The sequence below is a fragment of the Eleutherodactylus coqui genome, chromosome 6 (genome assembly GCF_035609145.1).
Source record: "Eleutherodactylus coqui strain aEleCoq1 chromosome 6, aEleCoq1.hap1, whole genome shotgun sequence".
Classification (NCBI taxonomy): domain Eukaryota; kingdom Metazoa; phylum Chordata; class Amphibia; order Anura; family Eleutherodactylidae; genus Eleutherodactylus; species Eleutherodactylus coqui.
In genome coordinates, this window is record NC_089842.1 from 138,201,738 (window position 1) to 138,223,556 (window position 21,819).

The 21,819-nt window shown below is 43.7% G+C and overlaps 1 protein-coding gene across 1 annotated transcript in view; it reads left to right on the forward strand.

Annotated features, from left to right (window-relative positions):
* GRIN2D (glutamate ionotropic receptor NMDA type subunit 2D) overlaps nucleotides 1-21,819 on the forward strand; it is a 335,290-nt gene that overhangs the window by 256,493 nt on the left and 56,978 nt on the right. The window lies entirely within an intron of this gene.

Genomic DNA, 21,819 nt, shown 5'->3' on the forward strand with positions numbered 1-21,819 from the left:
CAGCCACATAATGGAGATGTGTCTAATTGATCATAGTTCATGTTGGATAATTATATAAACTTATTAGGAAGCAAAAGAACCTTGTAATTAAAATTCTGTTATGGGCAAACATAAAAGACAGCCCATCATTTAGATGGATTTTGACAACAACTTTGACAGCATCATTTATGTTTGTATCCACACTGAGCACTCCAGGGAAATTATACATAATGCTCAATTCATCTGCTGAAATTAACTTTTTTCTTAAAGTGAACTCCCCAGAAATTATGTTCACACGCAGTCTCTAGTCCTTTCACTTTGACTTTCTGTAAAACAATAAGGTGTGGATTGATAAAGATAGATCCTAATAGTACCTGCACTTTCACCTTCTGCTCTGTCAGCTGCTATATAATGTTACATGGGGCCATCTTCAGCTGCCCAGTGGACCTGAAAACAACGCCATTTCGAGCTGTCTTCAGTTGTTGGAAGGAACCAAAAATGGCCAACAGAGCAGAAGCACTCTGAAGGGGAAAGTGCACAGAGAATAGCCCAGTGTGCTGTAAAATGGAAGCATTTTATTTCCATCCTACAGATTAGAGTGGATCAAATATTTTAAGGCCTTTCCAAAAGCAGTCTTCTGTTTCTGTTAATGCTAAAGTGACACTTGCTTGAAACAATTCACATAAAAAAAGAACAAATAATTTTAAGAGAGCCTGGATAGGAGCATTTGTGTGATGCACAAGTGATGAAACACTTCTCTTACTTTATGTGAGTGGTAGCATTCTACCACTCACAAGCATACAAGTCACTCATCATCCTTCCATTCTAACTTACTATGATCCTCCGTGGATTTCTATATATTGGAACTCTATAGAAATAGTAAAAAGAAAAAGAAAACAAGTACTTTGGAGAACATGTTTGCAGGAATGCAGAAAAGGAAATCTGGTTCCAGGAAATGTCTTGTGGATATATCATAAAGATATAAGATGAAAATTCCCCTTTAAGGCCTTGGCTGTTTTAAAGTCTAACTGCTGCGGCGTGTCGGTCGCAGCAGCATCGTGGCATGGTGGCCTCGACACAGGCCAAGACCTGTCATCTTGTTATGAAGGACAAGGGTTAATGCACCATGTGCAGAGACTGGTGGTGCTGTTTGTCTTTGCTTCATGATGCATGCTTGATTAGTCATGCCTGGGAGAAGGTTGGAGGTGTGCTTCCCTAATTCCTGTGCTAGTCTTCAGGTTTGGAGTGGCTTTATATTCTCACCCCTCCCTTGGCTCAATGCTGCTTATTCAGTTCTCTAGAGGAAAGGCTGGAGTTTTGTGTTCCTCTAGGCTGGGTGATGCTGCTTGCTATCAGTTGTATTTTGGTTTCCATTATTATTGTTGCTATGTGCTGTCAGTTCATCTCTCCAGGGGTTCCTATAGGGACAATCAGGCCCAGAAAGAAGACAGTGGGGCCGCCTTTTATAGAGGTGATTACTCCGCTTTAGGCAGGGACCTGTGACCTCCCTGCTAGGTTAGGGCCAGGCTTCCTTCCCCCCTGAAGTGGTGTTACTGATCTACATAGCGTGGTGTTTTCTTATTTTCCAGCAGTGTGTACGTTGCCCTGCGCCGTGCTCTTGTGCCGCATGGGCTTTACACACTGGCTTACAGATTTCTGGTGTGGCGCACACTGCTTCTCTGGTGCATAGTGTTACAAATGCAGTAGTGTGAGCATCACCCTGCATCCGTGCTGAGAGTGGTGCTTGTGTGCCCCTCAGACATGACATTATAAGCAACCAGACGTTTTCTCAGTGGGTATTTGTTTTTCTGTGCAGCGTCATGGATCCCATTGAGGCATTATCCAACCAGCTTAGGTCTCTGGCTATCGAGGTTCCTGAAGTTAAGCAACAATTCTTAGGTGGTATGGGTTTAGTTAAAGAACCTAAGCTGGATCTGCCAGATCATTTAACTGGTAAAAGGCGTGAGTTTTTTTGCATTCAAAGAATCCTGCAAATTATACTTTAAACTGTGCCCTGTTTCTTCTGGTCATGAGTCTCAGAGGGTAGGGCTGGTAATCTCCAGGTTGCAGGGAAATCCCCAGGCTTGTGCATTTTCATTGCCTCCCACCTCTGAAGCTTTTGCTGAGTCAATTCTACTTTGCGCTTTGCAACAAGATAAAAGATCTTATGAGTTTACATCCCACACCTAGAACTCTTGACAAGGCCATGTCCCTAGCCATACGGATTGGTTGACAGTTGAGAGAGCGGGCAAGTGAGCTATACTTTGCCTCGTCCGTAGAGCCCGTGGAGCTTGATGAACCCATGCAATTAGGCTCTTTATCTAATGGAATGGGGAAAAGAGAGAAGCAGGGGGGCACAGGTCGCTGTTTTTTCTGCGACCATAAAGAACACTTCAGATAGATATGTGCTTTTCAGGGGGTATCAGTCGGGAAACTAGCTGGCCTGGAGGTTAAGGGGAAGTTCCCTTTGGGCTCACAAATCACCTAGATATCATCCTCCAGGTTGGTCCTTCCCACAGATATCCGTTTTGGTGGGCATAGTTGTCCGGTGACAATTTGTTTGGACAGTGGAGCCGGAGTCAATTTAATCCATTATGAGGTGGCCAAGCATCTAAGACTTGATATTAGATCCTTGGACTACCCAATACCTGTGTCTGTCATTGATTCCTCCCCACTGTCCCAGAAGTGTTTAAAATTTTTTGTGTCAGACGTTTGTCTTAAGATTGGGTTGTTTCATACTGAGAAAATAATGATGTTTGTCATGGAATCACTCCCTACACAGGAAGTGTTGGGTTTGCCCTGGCTGAAGTTGCACAACCCAGTGATAGACTGGGAAAAAGGAGACATGGCTCAGTGGAATGCTTCTTGTAGACAGAACTTCATGTCCGTCAATGTCTCTGCGATACAAACCGAGGAGTTACCGGAGTACATCAAAGATTTTGCTAACGCTTTTTCCAAGAAGAGAGGGGAGTTACCACTTCATAGACGGGGGATTACACTATTGACCTCATTCCTGGTTGCACGCTACCCAGGAGTCATATGTATAATGTATCAAGTCCAGAGAGGCAGGCTCTCAAGGAGTATATCACGGACAGTTTAAGAAAGATACACATATGCCCATCCAATTCACCAGTAGCTGCCGGTTTCTTTTTTGTTAAAAAGAAAGATGGGGGTCTGCGACCATGTCTGGATTTTAGGGATCTCAACAAGATCACTAAATGCAATCCTTATCCATTTCCGCTCATTCCTGATTTGTTTAACCAGTTAATGGGTGCCCACTAGAGATGAGCGAGCACACTCGTCCGAGCTTGATGTTCGTTCAAGTATTAGGCTACTCAAGATGCTCGGTACTCGAGTCGAGCAGTAAGCGGTAGTCGAGTCACTTTCATTTCCCTTCTCCGCATGTTTAGCGCCATTTTTTAGACAATAAACATGCGGGAAAGGCATTACCACTTCCTGCTGTGATGTGCAAGCCCTCTGCACGTCTACAGCAGTGAGTGGCTGAGCCGATCAGGTGACCGCTGAGTACTTAAACTGATGCCGCCCGCGACTCGCCTCAGACGCATGCTGGCAGAGGTTAGGGAAAGAGCTGCTGATGCTGAGATAGGGAAAGTGCTAGTGTAGGGTGCGGTTAGGCAGGAATCCTGACATCAAGAACCCAACAGTCCTTCTTAGGGCTATTCCTCATTGTGTTCATTACTTGTGACTGGCTGGGAGCAGTAGTGCACCAATTTTTATTTTCAAGCATCTAGGCCTGTACAGAGCATTTCACCTATACTATTCTCTGTGTGCAGTGCATTAGGTAGAGTTCTCATCGCTAAACAGTACGCTAATTTTTCCTGGGGCACTGCAGAGCATTTCACCTATACCATTCTCTGTGTGCAGTGCATTAGGCAGAGTTCTAATCGCTAAACAGTACTAAACAGATGCTTGAGAAAGGCTTGGTATAAGCCGAAACGCGTCACAGCATTGTAAATTTATTTTAAAATTATTAAATTTGACCTACAAGAACACGCTTCTCTCTACTGGGTTTTCTGCTTCTCTGGATGTGAGGGGTGTCAGGAGATCGGGCACCCCCAAACAAGTAAGATCCTGACATATATTGACACAGTTTAACGGAGCGCTGAAGTGTTTTTTCCTTTTATCCTGATTGCATATCGCTAAACAGTACGCTATTTTTCCCGGGCCACTGCAGAGCATTTCACCTATACCATTCTCTGTGTGCAGTGCATTAGGCAGAGTTCTCATCGCTAAACAGTATGCTAATTTTTCCTGGGGCACTGCAGAGCATTTTACCTATACCATTCTCTGTGTTGGGTGAAGTAGCGGCAGTTATCAGCACTATCCACTGCGTAATTATATTTCTCTGCTCCTATGCAGAGTATCTGACATCTACCATTCACTGTGTGCGGTGAAGTAGCCGCAGTTATCAGCACAATCCACTGGGTTAATAGTTCTCTGCCCCAGTGCAGAGCATCTCACAATACACTTTCCTTGTGTGCGTTGAAGAAGCCGCAGTTATCAGCACTATCCACTGGGTTAATAGTTAATTATCTGCCCCTGTGCAGAGCATTTCACAATACCCTTTCCTTGTGTGCGATGAAGTAGCTGCAGGGTTCATAGTTCTCTGTCTCTCTTATATACAAGTCTCTGTGAGTGGTAAATTACCCCTAAGTATCAGCGCAAGACAGCGGGTTAATTTTTTCTGTCACAGCATAGAGCCTCCGGTATCTACAAGTCTCTGTGTGTGGTGAGTTAGCCCCAGTTCTCTGCGCTATAAAGTGGGGTAATTTATTTGGGCCCTGCTCTATTCTTTATCTGACATGATGAGGAGTAGGGGTATGGCTTGAGGACGTGGACGTAGGCATCCAAGTGAGGGTGTGGGCACAGGCCGAGGTCCTGGTGAATCACAGCCAGCTGCAGAGGGATTAGGAGAGCGCCACGTCTCTCTGCTCCCCAGCTTCATATCACAATTTGCGTGTCCGCGTGGCAGACCTTTACTACAAGCACAGCAGTGCGAGTAGGTCCTGTCGTGGATCACGGATAACGCGTTAAGCAATGTATCGAATCCACAGTCTTCTACGCAGTACACTACTACCGGGCTAGGGACTGCACCTCTGAATCCTCTGGCTGCTCCTCTTTCCTCCCAGCCTCGTCACTCCAGGAAAATGACAGATTGTGAGCAGGCAGACTCCCTGGAACTGTTCTCGGGTCCCTACCCTGAGTGGGAAAAAACAGTTCCTCACCCACCTGAGGAGTTTGTTGTGACTAATGCCCAACATTTGGAAATTTCCCAGAGTCCGGGTGATGAGGCTGGGGACTTCCGGCAACTGTCTCAAGAGCTTTTTGCGGGATAATGACACACAGTTGTCTGTCAGTAAGGTAGTAGTAAAGGCAGTAAGTCAGAGGGAGGAGCGCACAGAGGATTCAGAGGAAGAGCTGCTGGACGATGAGGTGACTGACCCCACCTGGTTTGCTAAGCCTACTGAAGACAGGGCTTCAGAGGGGGAGGCAAATGCAGCAGCAGGACAGGTTGGAAGAGGCAGTGGGATGTCCAGCGGGAGAGGCAGGGCCAGAGCCAATACTCCCCCAACTGATTCCCACAGCACCCCCTCGTGGCAAGCCTTTGTGCAGAGGGCTAGGTGTTCCAAGGTGTGGGTGTTTTTAGTGAGAGCGCAGACGACCGACGAACAGTGGTGTGCAACCTGTGCCACACCAAGAACAGCCGGGGAGCCACCACTACCAGCCTCACCACCAGCATGCGCAGGCATATGATGGCCAAGCACCCCACAAGGTGGGACGAAGGCCATTCATCGCCTCCGGGTCACACCACTGCCTCTTCCCCTGTGCCACAACCTGGCACACAGATCCGATCCCCCTCCCAGGACGCAGACACGAGCGCCTCCCCGCCTGCACCCACACCTTCACCTCCACCATCCTCCACGGCCTCTAACAATGTCTCCCAGCACAGTGTTCAGTTGTTAAATACGCCTCCACTCACCCGCATGCACAAGCTTTAAACGTGCACATTGACAAATTAATCAGCCTGGAGATGCTGCCATACAGGCTTGTGGAAACAGAGGCTTTCAAAAACATGATAGCGGCGGCAGCCCCACGCTACTCTGTCCCCAGTCGCCACTATTTTCCCGGTGTACCGTCCGTACACCAGCACATCTCCCGCAACATAAACCGTGCCCTCACCAACGCGGTTACTGGGAAGATCCACTTAACGACGGACACGTGGACAAGTACTGGTGGGCAGGGACGGCACATTGGGTGAACTTGGTGGAGGCTGGGACCCAGTCAGACCCTGGGACTATTCACGTGCTACCCACAACAAGGATAGAGGGTCCTACCTCGGTGCTGGATTCTGCGGCGTATTATGCCACCTCCTCCAAACCCCCACCCTCCCTCCACCTCTCAATTAAGAAGTGTGAGCATGTCGCCAGCAGTCGGTATTGCATAGTGTGCAGCAGCACAGTGGTAGGGAAGCGTCAGCAAGCCGTGCTGAAACTAATCAGCTTAGGTGACAAGAAGCACACGGCCACCGAGCTGTTATAGGGTCTGTCGGAGCAGACCGACCTTTGGCTTTCGCCGCTGAGCCTCCAACCGGGCATGGTCGTGTGTGACAACGGTCGTAACCTGGTGGCGGCTCTGCAGCTTGGCAGCTTCACACATGTGCCATGCCTGACCCACATCTTCAATCTGGTGGTTCAGTGCTTTCTGAAAACTACCCCCACTTGTCTGACCTGCTCGGCAAGGTGCGCCGCGTGTGTGCACATTTCCGCAAGTTCACCACGGATGCTGTCACCCTCAGGACACTGCAACATCAGTTCCAGCTCCCAGAGCACCGACTGCTGTGCGACGTGCCCACGCGCTGAAATTCTATGCTGCACATGTTGGCCAGGCTGTAAGAGCAGCATAGAGCAATTGTGGAATACCAGCTGTCGTAGAATTCCTTTGCGGAATCACGGCTTACTCAATTTGGAATGTTTACACCCTTCCATATTAATTCTGAATTGATAATGCGCATAAGAAGTTTCCACACTGACACGAGGTTCAGCATGCATAGCTTCCTCAATTCTAACTTTAATGATCGGCGTGTAGCCTGTTTTAAGAGTTTAACACATCCGCCCATCTGGGCAGGTCAAAGATTACATAGATACAACGTATTGTTTAATTATTGGATAAGCATCTTGCAATTCTTCCATCCTCCGGTCATCTGTGATTGGCCATCAGGTGGTGAATGAAATGAGTGGGTTGTCTTGGACCCACGTGTGGTTCCTTCGATATGATTGGATGTTACATCATGAACTATAAATTGCACAAACCTCCCATGTTATTTGCATACGTTTCCAGTAAAGTCGCTGGGGAAATTTTCGCGGTAACTTGAAAGCGGAAGCTTGTCTCAGATTCGGTTCATTGTCTACTTCCTAGTTCCTTTAATCACCCATGCAACCGGACAAACAGATATATTTATATCTTGGTTGCGTGCTAAATTCCATCCAGCAGAGTTTATAAAACAGATATTTCATATAAGCGGAAGTACCTATTGCATAACTGTAAGAACATTATATTTGTAGCAAGACAGAAAGCAAATATGTATACAGAATGTTAAATTGACAACTGTCTACTGCCAAGGCCCACCGATCCATATAGATATATACTGGGCTTCCACCACACAGCTGCAACATGGCTGGCAAAGTGGTAGTCAGCTTCCGCAGTTCTTCAAAGAGGAATGGGCATGGATGGCAGACATCTGTCAGGTCCTCGGAAACTTTGAGGAGTCTACCCAAATGGTGAGCAGCGATGTGGCCATAATTAGCGTTACCATCCCGCTGCTTTGCCTGTTGAGAAGTTCGCTGCTAAGCATAAAGGCTGACGCTTTGTGGTTAGAACAGGAGATGGGGGGATGACAGTATGTTGCTTGATAGCCAGACCACCCTCACGTCTGTATCTTAGCGCATTTTGGAGGTGGAGGAGGAGGGGGAGGAGGGGAGGGAGGGGGTGGTGGAGGAGGGTGAAGAGACTGCTCCCAAACTGCAGAGGGTACCCATGCTGCCTCATTCTCATCTGTTCAGTGTGTATGGGCTAAAGAGGAGGAGGAGGAGCATCCTTCTAGGGAGGACAGCGATGTGTTGCATACGGGGACTCTGGCACACATGGCTGACTTAATGTTAGGCTGTCTTTCCCATGACCCACGCATTAGACGCATTCTGGCCAACACTGATTACTGTGTGTACACCCTTCTCGACCCATGGTATAAGGAGAACCTTTCCACTCTCATTTTCAAAGAGGAAAGGGGTACGAGAGTGATGCAATACTAGAGGGCCCTGGTGGAAAAAGTGATGCTAAAGTTCCCATCTGACAGTGCTAGCAGTAGAAGACTCAGTTCAGAGGGCCAACTAGCAGGGGAGGCGTGGGCATCTGGCAGCATGTCCAGTGCAGGCAGAGGAACAGTCTCCAAGGCCTTTGCCAGTTTTATGGCTCCCCAGCAAGACTGTGTCACCACTCCCCAGTCAAGCCTGAGTCGGAGGGAGCACTATAAAAAGATGGTAAGGGAGTACATAGCTGACCGTACCACCATCCTCTGTGATCCCTCTGCTCCAACAACTATTGGGTGTCAAAGCTGGACACGTGGCACGAACATGCGCTGTACGCCCTAGAGGTGCTGGCCTGCCCTGCCGCGAGCGTCTTGTCAGAGAGGGTGTTTAGTGCAGCTGGGGCGATCATCACGGATAAGCATACCCGCCTGTCAACTGACAGCACCGACATGCTTACACTCATTAAAATGAACAAATGCTGGATTTCCCCAGACTTCTCTTCTCCACTGGTGGAAAGCAGCGGATCATAAAGATTTTTTTCGCTCCAACAGGTGAAAAATGCATCCTCTATCACCCCAAAAAAGGAGAGAAGTAGCTTGGTCTATTCCTTTCGGATATTACTCCTCCTCCTCAAACAGCATGTCATGACACTTAACTGCCAATTTTTCTGCGTGCCAAAAGGCTCTGTTAAAAACAATTTTTTCGGAGGGCTGCTTTCAGGCTCTGCTACAAATTAAGCAACAACGAGTTGTATCTTTAAAAAATGTTTATGGGTTTCACCTGCCTCGGGGTTAAGCAATTTTTCAGGGGTACACTTGTACTCTTGGTACACTAATTTTTCAGGCCCTCGCCTATACTGTTAGCCAACTATTTTTTACGGGCTTCGCCTATACTTTTGGTAAACAAAATTTTTCAGGTGTTTGCCTATACTCTTGGTACACCAGTGTTTCAGGGGTTCACCTATACTCTTGCTACACAAATGTTTCAGGGGTTCGCCTATACTCTTGCTACAGAAATATTTGAGGGGTTCGCCTATACTATTGCTACAGAAATGTTTCAGGGGTTCGCCTACACTCTTGCTACAGGAAGGTTTGAGGGGTTCGCCTATACACCTGCTACAGAAATGTTTCAGGGGTTTGCCTACACTGTGGGTTCACAAAGGTTTCCCATAGCGGTGTTCAGCTGTCTGGCACAAATACACTGAATGACTTGGGCAGAAGTGTGGGCCGAGGCAGAGGTCCTGGGCACTCTCATTTCTTCATGTGTAATACTGTCTTTGGGTTTCATGTGTTCGCCTATGCTGTGGGTGCACAAAGGTTTTCCAGCGCAGTGTTGAGCTATCTGGCACAAATACAGTGAATGACTTGGGTAGGGTGCAGATGGCTTTCCCATTGCAGTGTTCAGCTGTCTGGCACAAATACACTGAATGACTTGGGTAGAGTGCAGACAGCTTTTCCATTGCGGTGTTCAGCTGTCTGGCACAAATACACTGAATGACTTGGGTAGGGTGCAGACAGCTTTCCCATTGTGGTGTTCCGCTATCTGACACTTACACAGAATGAATTGTGTGGGTACACATGGGTTTTCCATAGCTATGTAACTCATGGCACCTTAGATCACACAAGGTGGAGGCTAGGACTGAGCCTGACCCTGGGCCCGCTCACATGCTTCCCACACAGTATTGCAGTTCCTACCTCGGTCACGGTTTCTCGGGCTTATTATGCCACCTCCTCCTCCTTCTTGGGGTGTGGGGAACAGCGCTGGTCGCCATGTATTATCTCTTGTTTTACCATAGTTATACGAGATACTGGATTGGAGCATTCACAGTAAGCGTAACTGATTGAATGAGATGTTCACAGGGTCACTGTATACCTGTGGTGGTTACTTTTGCGCTACCTCCTGCTTCAAACCAATCTTTGGTGTAAGTATGCGCTGCTGCATTGTGGAGATGTGTAGAAGTACTGCCATCTGATTCCCCCTTAGGCCCACGTTTGCCACTTCTGACAATTTTGTGACGGAGGTGGCACGGGATTAGAATTATGATTGTAGGTCAGTTTATCATCAATTATCATCAGCATTGTGGGCTATCGCCCACACTTTCAAAGAGGGTTGCTGTCAGGCCCTGCCAACCCTCTGCAGTATGTGTCTCTGGTTTCTCCTCATCCAGTACGCACTTATAAATAGACATGAGGGTGGTGTGGCTATCAAGCAGGCATGTGGAATGAGGGCAGCTGAGCGCTACGCACGGAAATTTTTTTGTGCGTTGTGGATGCAGGCTCGTGCAGTGTGTTGGAGAGCAATACCAGCATGTAACCCAGGAAAAGAGGCAGTAGTGTCACCTGCAGGCAGTGACTGTCCTTGATTGCAGCTAGTGTGGTGCTTAGCTAAGATGTGCCAGCGTGTGTGCCATGTTGCTTATGGTCTGTCCCAAGTAAATTGTTAGGGGGGTAACCGCCAGGTTCATGCCCCCAATTTGGCTTAATAGTGGGACCTGGGGGCCTCAGATGCACTCATGCATGCTGCCCCTGCCATTCCGTATCCATTTCTGTGGTGTTTCCATGAGTTTCTGATGTTTTCCGGTGTTTCACACAACCTCCCCCATGCAGAGCATCGGTCAGCTTGAAAAATGCTCAAGTCCCCCATTGACTTCAATGGGGTTTGTTACTCGAAACGAGCTGTCGAGCATTACGAAAAGTTCAACTCGAGTAACAAGCACCCAAGCATTTTGGTGCTCGCTCATCTCTAGTGCCCACTGTTTTTCCAAGCTGGACTTGCAGCGGGCTTTCAATTTAATATGGGTCAGAGAATTATAGGCAGCTTTCAATACTCCCGAAGGTCATTTTGAAAATCTTGTGATGCCTTTCGGTTTGAACAATGCCCCCACAATTTTTCAGGCTTTCATAAATGAGGTTCTTCAGAAGTTCATAGGACGCTTTGTGTTGGTTTATTTGGACGACATCCTTATTTTTTCCCCTGATTATGATTGTGATATTGTGCACATTCGATAGGTGTTGCAAGCTCTCCGTGAAAATGACCTATTTCCCAAGAAAGAAAAGTGTACTTTCGCAGTACAGAAGATTTTTTTTCTAGGGCATATTATTACCCCAGAGGGATTTAAGATGGGAAGGTCTGAGCTGTTCTGGACTGGGCTCAACCTACGAATTTGAATGCCCTTCAAAGATTCTTGGGGTTCATGTACTACTATCGTAAGTTTTTACGCAGGTTTTCCAAGAGGGTCAAACCTTCAACCGATATGACAAAAAAAGGGTCTTTTACTCCTGAATGGTCTCCTAAAGCAATTCTTGCATTTGAGACTTTGAAGAGGTGTTTTGCGTCTGCCCCCATTCTTGTACAGCCAGACTTGTCCAAGCCTTTTGTTGTTGAGGTGGACACTTCAGAGTTCGAGGTGGGGGCTGTTCTGTGTGAAAGCACTGGCTAATTTAAGAATCTTCGTCCTTATGCATTTTTCTCACGAAACTTTACCTCTGCTGAACAGAACTATGACGTTAGGGACAGAGAGTTGTTAGACATTAAGTGGGCATTTGAGGAATGGCAACATCTTCTTGAAGGAGCTCAACATAAGGTGAAAGTTATTACTGATCACAAGAATTTGATTTATTTAGAATCAGCGAAAAGACTTAACCCTAGGCAAGCTTGGTGCCGTTGTCTTTTGCTCGGTTTGATATTGTGGTCACATACTGACCTGGCAGTCGTAATATCAGGGCGGATGCTCTCCCTAGAAGTTTTACTCTGGTGGTCTCTGATGAACCCCCTGCTCCCATACTGTTGGAGGGGGTGGTGGTGTCCGCGGTGTCCCTGGAACTTGAAGAACAAATACATAAGGCACAAGATTTGGCACTGGTTGGCTTACCTAAAGACAAACTTTTTGTTCCGCTTCATTTGAGGTTTCAGGTACTTTCGGAGATGCATAGCTCTGTTCTGGTGGTGCACCCTGGCATCAATGATATGCATAAGTTAATAAGACGCTCGTCTTTCTGGTGCCTGTCTTTAAGACGTGATGTTTTTTTGTTTTGTGTTGGCATGCAAGGTTTGTGCTAGAGCCAAATTGTGTCGGAATCTCCCTGCCAGGAAGTTGTTGCCTCTACCAGTGAGAGACCCTGGACTGATCTGTCCATGGATTTTATCACGGACTTACCTTCCTCCGAGGGAAACACAGTTATCTGGGTTGTGGTTGATTGTTTCAGTAAGATGTGTCATTTTGTGGCTCTGCCTTGCTTACCCAAATTGTCTAAGCTCTTCATAGCTCATGTTAGTAGGTTACATGGGGTACCATCTAACATTGTCTCTGATCGAGGGGTGCAGTTTGTGTCTGGGTTCTGGCATTTTGTGCTTTACCAGTTAGGCATACAACTGTCCTTTTCATCCACTTACCATCCTGAGACAAATGGCCAGACGGAGAGGTGTAACCAGAGTCTCGAGCAGTATTTGCGATGTTTTGTTTCGGAGAATCAGGATTGCTGGTCTGGTTACTTACCTTTGGCAGAGTTTGCTCTGAACAACAGATCTTTAGAGTCTATAGGCACATCTGCTTTCTTTTGCAATTATGGGTTCCATCCGTGTTTTGGTTCTTTTACTAAATTAACGTTGGAGGTACCACTAGAGAGGGAATTTTCATCCAGCCTCTATGCAGTTTGGGAGGAGGTGCAGCAAAATATCAAAATATCAGTCAGAAGCTACAAAAGGGTGGTGGATAACAATTGGTTAGAGGGGGTTAGCTTTCAGGTGGGTGACTTGGTCTGGTTGTCCACAAGGAACATCAAGCTTAAACAACCATCTTTTAAGTTGGGTCCCCGGTTTATTGGTCCTTTTAAGATCACTGAGAGCACTAACCCAGTCTCCTTCAGATTGGAGATTCACAGATCACTAAAAATCACTGATGTGTTCCATAAGTTGTTACTTAAGAAGGTGGTGAACCCCAGACTTGGGTCATCACCTCCTCCGCCAGTGTTGGTTAATTGGAATCTGCAGTTTGAGGTCAACCGCATCATTGGCTCTTGTCGAGTCAGGAACGTGCTGCAGTATCTGGTGCACTGGCAGGGGTACGGTCCTGAGGACGTGGGTTCCAGCAGCTGAGGTCAACGCAGATCGTTTAGTCAGGAATTTTCACAAGTGGAATTGCGGTAAACTAGAACCTAAGGGTCCAGAGGCCCCTCCTTAGAGGGGAGGTACTGTCGCGGCTTGTTGGTCATGACAGCATAGTCGCATGGTGGCCTCGACACAGGCCAAGACCCATCGCCTTGTTATGCAGGACAAGGGTTAATGCACCATGTGCAGAGACTGCTGGTGCTGTCTGTCTTTGCTACATGATGCATGCTTGATTAGTCATACCTGGGAGAAGGTTGGAAGTGTGGTGTGCTTCCCTAATTCCTGTGCTACTCTTCAGGTTTGGAGTGGCTTTATATTCTCACCCCTCCCTTCGCTTAAGGCTGCTTATTAAGTTCTCTAGAGGAAAGGCTTGAGTCTGCTGTTCCTCTAGGCTGGGTGAATTGCTACATGTTCAGATTAATGCTGTTGCTTGCTATCAGTTGTATTTTGGTTTCCATTATTATTGTTGCTTTGTGGTGTCAGATAATCTCTCCAGGAGTTACTATCGGGACAATCAGGGCCCAGAAAGAAGACCGTGGGGCTGTCTTTTATAGAGGTGATGACTCTGCTTTAGGCAGGGACCTGTCACCTCCTTGCTAGGTTAGGGCCAGGCTTCCTTCCCCCCTGGAGTGGTGCTACTGATCTGCATAGTGCTCTTGTGCCACATGGGCTTTACACACTGGCTTTCAGATTTCTGGTGTGGCGCGTACTGTTCTACAGTGCATAGTGTTACAACTGCAGCGCCTGTGCTGAGCATGGTGTTCGTATGCCGCATAGACGTGACAGTAACATAATAAAATGTCAAATGTTTTGATTGGTGGGGTCCAGATGCTGAGAGTCCTACTAATCTCATGAATAAAGCAGCAGAAGAGTTGAGCTGAATGCTGTCTCTATTCACCAGCTGAAGACAGGCTCATGGACTTTCTATTGAGCCCATCTTCAGCGACCAGAGACAGCTCAGTTAAGTGATTTTGCAACTCCATTCTAGCAATCCTCCACCATTAAAACTTTTACCATGTCCCTATGACATATCAAAAGTTCTCAGAAATGCAGTTACACTTTAATGTTCCTTCTTATCTGCTTTGCTGGTCTTAGTAGCTGCTGGTAGATATGATATGCTGCTAAAATCTCTTAAATCTATAAGTACACCCAGATGCTTTTCCACTAGTGATTCTCCCAGTACAATCCTCTACGATGTCTATCATTTCAGTTATCCACATTCAATCAGATTTGCTGAAACACTCAAGTGCTTTATTGGATTAAAACACTCATGAAATATTCAGCTAATATAAACCAAAGCATTCGACTGCATATCACTCTCCTGATGAAGAGAAATTATTGTTTGTTTTATTGGTACTTTTTTATTACCTATAATAATCTTTATTTATATAACACCAACATATTCCACAGCGTCTTATAAATCAGAGGAAATATGTAGAGATGAAGTCAGAAATTACATACATTATAGAACTAATAATCAAATTGAACAATAGGAGTGAAGGCGTACCCACAAAGGCTTGCAATCTGTGAGGAAAAAGAGGTGACAAGTCAAGTGTTAGTTCTAATATAATGGTTAGGCCATCTTAAATAAATAGGGTTGTATACATAATGCTATGTGAGATGGTCACCAGCCAATATCTACATATATACATAAGTGCATTAGTATTTATGAGGTGAGGGGAATACTGTGATCAGGTTTGGAAAAAGAGTGTGTAAAAGTGGCATAAATGGGGAAAAGTTAGATTAGGGTATGTGATATGCCTCCCTAAAGAGACATGTTCTTAAAGTACACTTAAAATTGTAGGTGTGGAGGATTAACCTGATTGACTGAGGTAGCACATTCCAGAGAACTGGAGCAGCTATGGAAAAGTCTCGGAGTCAGGAATGTGCAGTTTGGACTACAGCAATGGGATAATTTATTGTGTTGTGTGAATGATGATTGTGGGAAAGAAATTAGTTCAAATCTCCCTCTCTTGTCAAAGTACAAACGTTGCAAACAATAGAACAAACATTAAGCCCACAGTACTCAGCTAGTACACCAAACGATTTATGGTTTGAACAAGCAAACAATGTCAGAGCTTGTTTATACAGGCAGATACATTGTTGTTCAAGCGAGAAATCATTTAGTCATTTATATGCACTGTATAAGTGAATGAGAACAACTGAATGATCGACATTTAAACTGAATGATTAGTGAACGAACGAACGATGATTTTTATGCTGCATGAAATGAACAATGAATGAAAAGTAAACGATTTGCCATTCTTCTTTTGATTGTTGGCAACATTTATACTGAATGATCGCTCATTAAAACAATTTTTTGAACTATAATCATTCTGTGTTAAAATGTCTTAAATGTTCCCTTGCAAGGGGCAATTATCAGCTGAATAATCACCAGGAATAGCAAATTTGGGTGAAGTCATTCTGCGCACGCACAACAACCGACAGGGTACTGAGCAGGAATGATAGTCTGTAGGATGGTTGCTCCCAACAGTCGTCCCGTGTGAAGGTACCTTTAGTGGGATAGTTATTAGTTTGTATTTTTAAATAAGTAGGTGAGACAATGTTACCAATTGTACATCCTCTTCTTGGTTTTGTCCCTATTGAGGGTGCATTCACACGAACGTATATCGGCTCGGTTTTCACGCCGAGCCGATATACGTTGTCCTCATGTGCAGGGGGGGAGGCTGGAAGAGCCCAGAAGCAGGAACTGAGCTCCTGCCCCCTCTCTGCCTCCTCTCCACCCCTTTGGAAAGCCATGTCTGCAAGGAAAGTAGCTTTACAGTGGCATCCATTGTAAAATTTGAAGTTCTATGTCATCTACTGTCCTCTAATAATAGGAACCAAGATGTATAATTGCTGCTACACAGGGTAGAGTCATATGCACAGAACCTGCATGAAAGGCACACAGATTCGTTATTGCTCTAGACTATGTAGTGATAAGCTTTCCATGTACTAAGATATGGTAACTCTGCAAAATGCAATACTAGCAATGCATTTAGGGAAGTATAGCCCTCTAATACCCATTGGAACATGGCACAATTTTTTTTCTGACAGCCAATCTGATTAAAAAAAATAGATTTTTCCTTTTCTGCATCCCTCACCTAATTGCCTGTCACACTATGGATGTCTCCTATGTATATTGCAGTCACTTCCATGCATGTGCAGTTTCCTGTATGGTGTTTATGAGGTACCACCTTGATGCTGGGATTTCTCTGTGATTTCTCTTTCACTTTTCTGTGCTATGAATCCCATGATGCATTATTACAACATCACATGAGCAGCTATAGCCTGTACCATTTCTGCCTGCTGGAAGGACACTAATACAGACGCATGTTTTAGCACTCATGCACACATAAATCTGTATAGAAGTTCACACCTAATGTTTATACTAACTGCAAAAAAATGCAAGGTTCTTAGAGCACATTTGGATCGAAACATGGGCTCATCAGACACGCCACAAAAACCTTATTGAATGGGTTTTTAATTCTAAAGTAACCTTTATTTTAACAAAAAAGCCTCCAAATAAATGGTAAAGTTGGATTTTTGGCTATATAATATCACTGAAGCACCTGGGACAGATGGGTAATTTGAGTGCACAACAAAAGTAAAAGCAGCCACTGCTTTACCAATGCAACATGCAACAGCAAAGTCAGCAGTTTAAACAAAAAATAATAATATGAAGGTATATATAACCAATAGCAGCAACAAATACTGTAACAGAAACATGTACTTCAGCACTCATACATGTTTGATATCTGTTTAAACTTGCACAACTGTTCTTAATAAAAATAGAAGGTTCTTAGTGCACATCTTGATCAAAACATGTGGGCCCATCTGCAATGTCCAGGCAAACCTTACTGTTGTGCAATTTTATACAGATATTAAATGTGTATGAGTGCTGAAGTATGCATTGTTGCTTACGTGCACTTTGACATTTATTTTTGTTAGAAGTGCTGATTTTTTGTTTATGGGAAGACACTGGAATTATTACCTTCTATATTCACATAAATAAGCTACAGACCATGAGAATACAGTAAGGAGGATGAGCTGTCATCTCTTGTATTATAACAGTTTGTCAGGAGCCTCTAATTATCATCAGTAACTGTGATAGGAGTTTGTGTCCCTCTCTAAAAAGCTTGTGTGGTAGGGTCCATCCTACAGGTATTATATTGACAGAAAATCTGACTTGTTGAGAGGAACATAAAGCTAAGCAAATTTTAGCTAGTTGGCCAGAGATCACATGACCCACCTGAGAAAAACTACTCCAGGAAGTTTCAGATAGAAACGAATAACTAACCAAGGTAACACTAGCCTACTTATATATACCGGTGGGTTAGTTACATAATGTATTAAAAAAAAGAAATCACCGGAGTGACTCTTTAAGTTTCCACATATGCATCTTATTTTAGGTAAATTTGCTTTATAAAATACTAAACACACAACAGAAAGTACCTGAAAGACCTGTATAGCCAATTACCATGGTAAAGATAATACATGCATTTAGACTTGCTTTATTGCTTTACACAGTTTGACTTTTCATGTTGTCTTTACATCCATATTTGTGAATGTTTTTTTTAGAAAAGTATAACAATTTTATTTTAAATGTTCCTCTAAATTACATTACACTATTGACTTACAGAAGTTAAGCATCAGTTTAATTCAGCACTATTATGAACCCTGTGACTGCGCGCCGCAAAATGATAGCTTTGTAGTCTAATTGACATACAAATTATGCACAGCCTCTCACCCTTGGTGACCAAATGCTGCATGCTGCAGCTCTTAAGTAGAGTATCATAAAGTTTAAGATGTTTTTCAAGTTAATTAACGTGTTTGTGTTTGCTAGATATACAGTGAATGTTCTAAACTAGAACTTCAGACCATTGGGAGCATGTCGAACACATTTTCAACCTTCTGGATATGGTGTGTTTTGTATTATATAGTTAAATTATGATAATTATTAGAGATGAGCGAACGTACTCGTCCGAGCTTGATGCTCGGGCGAATATTAGGGTGTTCGGGATGTTCGTTATTCGTAACGAACACCACACGATGTTCGGATGTTCGGGTTACTTTAACTTTCTTCCCTGAGAAATCTTTTCTATATGCGCTCAATGGGGCCGGCGGCAGCAGCGCCAACCCCATTGAGAACATATAGAAGACAAATCCTTCTTCTCTGCCACAGCTGTAACAGCTGTGACAGAGAAGAACGATGTTTGCCCATTGAATTCAATGGAACCGGCAATACAGCCGACTCCACTGAATGCAATGGGCTGCCGGCGATCGCGGGATGAATTGTCGGAAAGGGGTTAAATATATAAGCCCTTTCCTGCAATTCATCCAGAAATGTGTAAAAATAAAAAATATATATATACTCACCTGGTGCCGGCAGATGGAGTTCAGCGCGGCAGGCTGCAGTTCTCCTGAACTGCTCTGAACAGCTGTGAGTAAATTTTAAATCCCCGGCTGCTGAATACTACTCACAGCTGTTCAGAGCAGTTCAGGAGAACTGCAGCCTGCTGCGCTGAACTCCGTCTGCCGGCACCAGGTGAGTATATATATATTTTTTATTTTTACACATTTCTGGATGAATTGCAGGAAAGGGCTTATATATTTAACCCCTTTCCGACAATTCATCCCGCGATCGCCGGCAGCCCATTGCATTCAGTGGAGTCGGCTGTATTGACGGCTCCATTGAATTCAATGGGCTAACATCGTTCTTCTCTGCCACAGCTGTTACAGCTGTGGCAGAGGAGAACTTGCTGTGTCGTTCCCATCATTTTCTTGAATTGCCAAGATTTTCACACATGAAAACCTTAACGAGCATCGGCGAAATACAAAAATGTTCCGGTCGCCCATTGACTTCAATGGGGTTCGTTATTCGAAACGAACACCCGAACATCGCGGGAAGTTCGTTTCGAATAACGCGAACCCGAACATTTTGGTGTTCGCTCATCTTTAATAATTATGCATATTGTTGCTCTATACATCCTTTACTTTTTTCTTGACTTACTTTTTCTTTTTATCTTTTTTTTTCCTTTTATCCATACCTGAAGGCTGTCAGCTGTGTTCAACAGCTGATACTGTCCGGCAATGGCTGCAATCAGTGCTATCTCCAATTGTGGCTGTCTAACCCCTTAGATGCTGTGGTTAGTGGCATCCAATCCAGTAGACTGAGGGGGTACCCCCTTTTGTTGCTACCCTGCAACATGATTGCGGAGTGCTGATAGTTGCCATGGCAGCTTGAGTCCTACAAGTTAAAGTCTCCTCTGAAGACTAATAAAAATAGTAAAAGTAAGTTTAATAAAAAATGTTTTAAAATATTTTTTTTTTAAATTGAAAACGCATAAAATACCCTTTTTCCATTTTGCAAAAGTCTAAAGACTTTTAAAAAAAAAGAAGCATAGTTGGCATTGAAACATGCATAAAAGTCTAAACTATTAAAAAACATAATGCCAGAACTGTGTTTTCTGGTCACATTGCCTCTCAAAAAATGGAGTAAAATGTTATCAAAAAGTTTAATGTGCCTTATAATGGTACCAATAAAACATATAACTCACCCTACAAAAAACAAGCCCATACAGAGCCAAATCAATGGAAAATAAAAATGATATTGGTAAATGTGTTTTATTGATGTAATAGTAATAGAATGTACTGGGTGAATACATGCCAGATTTGAAATGGACTTTTGCCAAATTTTCCTATTACTTAAATATATGTATGTATACAATCCTTATATATTCTGTGCAAACCATAATACTGTATTTTCAGTGACTAAAATAATAAAGGCATTTGTGGTAAATCTACACATATTCTATAAAAATGAACTGTTTTTATTACAAGCAAACACGATTAAATGACAACTCCTTGAACAGGAATTTATCAGAAGATTTTCCTTCCTTGTGCAACAAAACCCATGCCTTCCATCACAGCCCATTCAAGATTAATTTAAACAATTGAAGTGTTTTTCAGAGTCTGATTAATTATTAGATTCTCTGAAGATTTCAGTAGCAGCATCCACTTTCAGCTTCACATGGTAATAAACTGTTATCTGCAGATTTCAAGATTACCAGACGATAATTTGTCATTTGCTAAATGTTCTGGCTATGGGAATAGAAAAACAAGCAAACAGTAAGAGTCCAAGTTCACGGATTTTATTTTGTAGGCTGTTATGTAATTTGATGGGTAAAAGTAATTTCAGCATGCAGAAGACTGTAATATACTATACTTGTTGTTTAATAAAAATATAGTGATGGCATTTTCATGAAACCACTACTAATAATGCTTGCAGAGTTCGCCAAACCGGACATATAAACCTTTGGGACAAGCTTTCCTGGGTTGATAGAAAGGATTGATTCCTTCCTAGGCTCTAAATGTATGGTTTCTGTATATAGACCTAATGGTATGTGCCTAGAGAAATTACAATTATTACTATAGTAAATTATTAGACTGTACTTTATTCCTTTAGGTCTAATTTACTTAAATCAAGTATTATTTATCTGTGATATTTTCATGTTCGTTTATTTGGTATACTATTATTTAGACAATTATTGCAAATTTGGATCATGAAGTTTGTCTTTGGAACCTCATTACTATGTATCATAATTTTCTTTGTGTACAGTATTTAGTTTTTCATAAATGGTAAGTGCCTGTATTACTGATCTGCCATTGATGGCCTTTCCTGAGGATAGGCTATTAGTGGTTCATAACTGGACAACCCATTTAAACGTCAAGATACTGACTAAGCTCCTTATTATTTAAAATTTAACTTTTATTTGTAACCACTTAAAAAGAAAAGCTTTTGTTGGTTTGGAAAGGCTTCATAAGAACAAATTTTTATTAACTCTTTAATAGTTCAATACAGATGATCTTGTTTTGTTAGGCACATGTAGTCTCATTTCACTTGTATATCTGAGGTTCATAGAATACCTGGGGTCATATGTATCATGCCCTCTTCAACCGGGTGACTAGTATATAGTCTAATAGCAGAAAACCCCTCACATAACGATATTCCCAATTTTCGTGTTCTGCTCCAATATGTAATAGTGCGTATCTTTTGGGGTGGGCACTATATTGGTCTGCCGGGCGCTTTTATGTCACGGGAATATGGCCATGTCATCGGATGCATTGGAATCCAATGCATCAGAGCACAGCGTATATCGGCCAACCGTGAAAACGGCGAGCCGATATACGCTTGTGGGAAAGAAGCCTAAGGGTACAATTTATGGATCTTCTTATACTTAAAAAACACACAAAAAAGTGTATCTTACTATAAACATTTGACATTCCATAACAATAATGAGTAAAAAAAAACATAGCATAGGTAAAATTAGAGATAGAATCCTGAATGAGTTTATTTTATTCTAATGGTAGTAACAGAACATGTATTTTATTTTTGAAGTTGTACAGT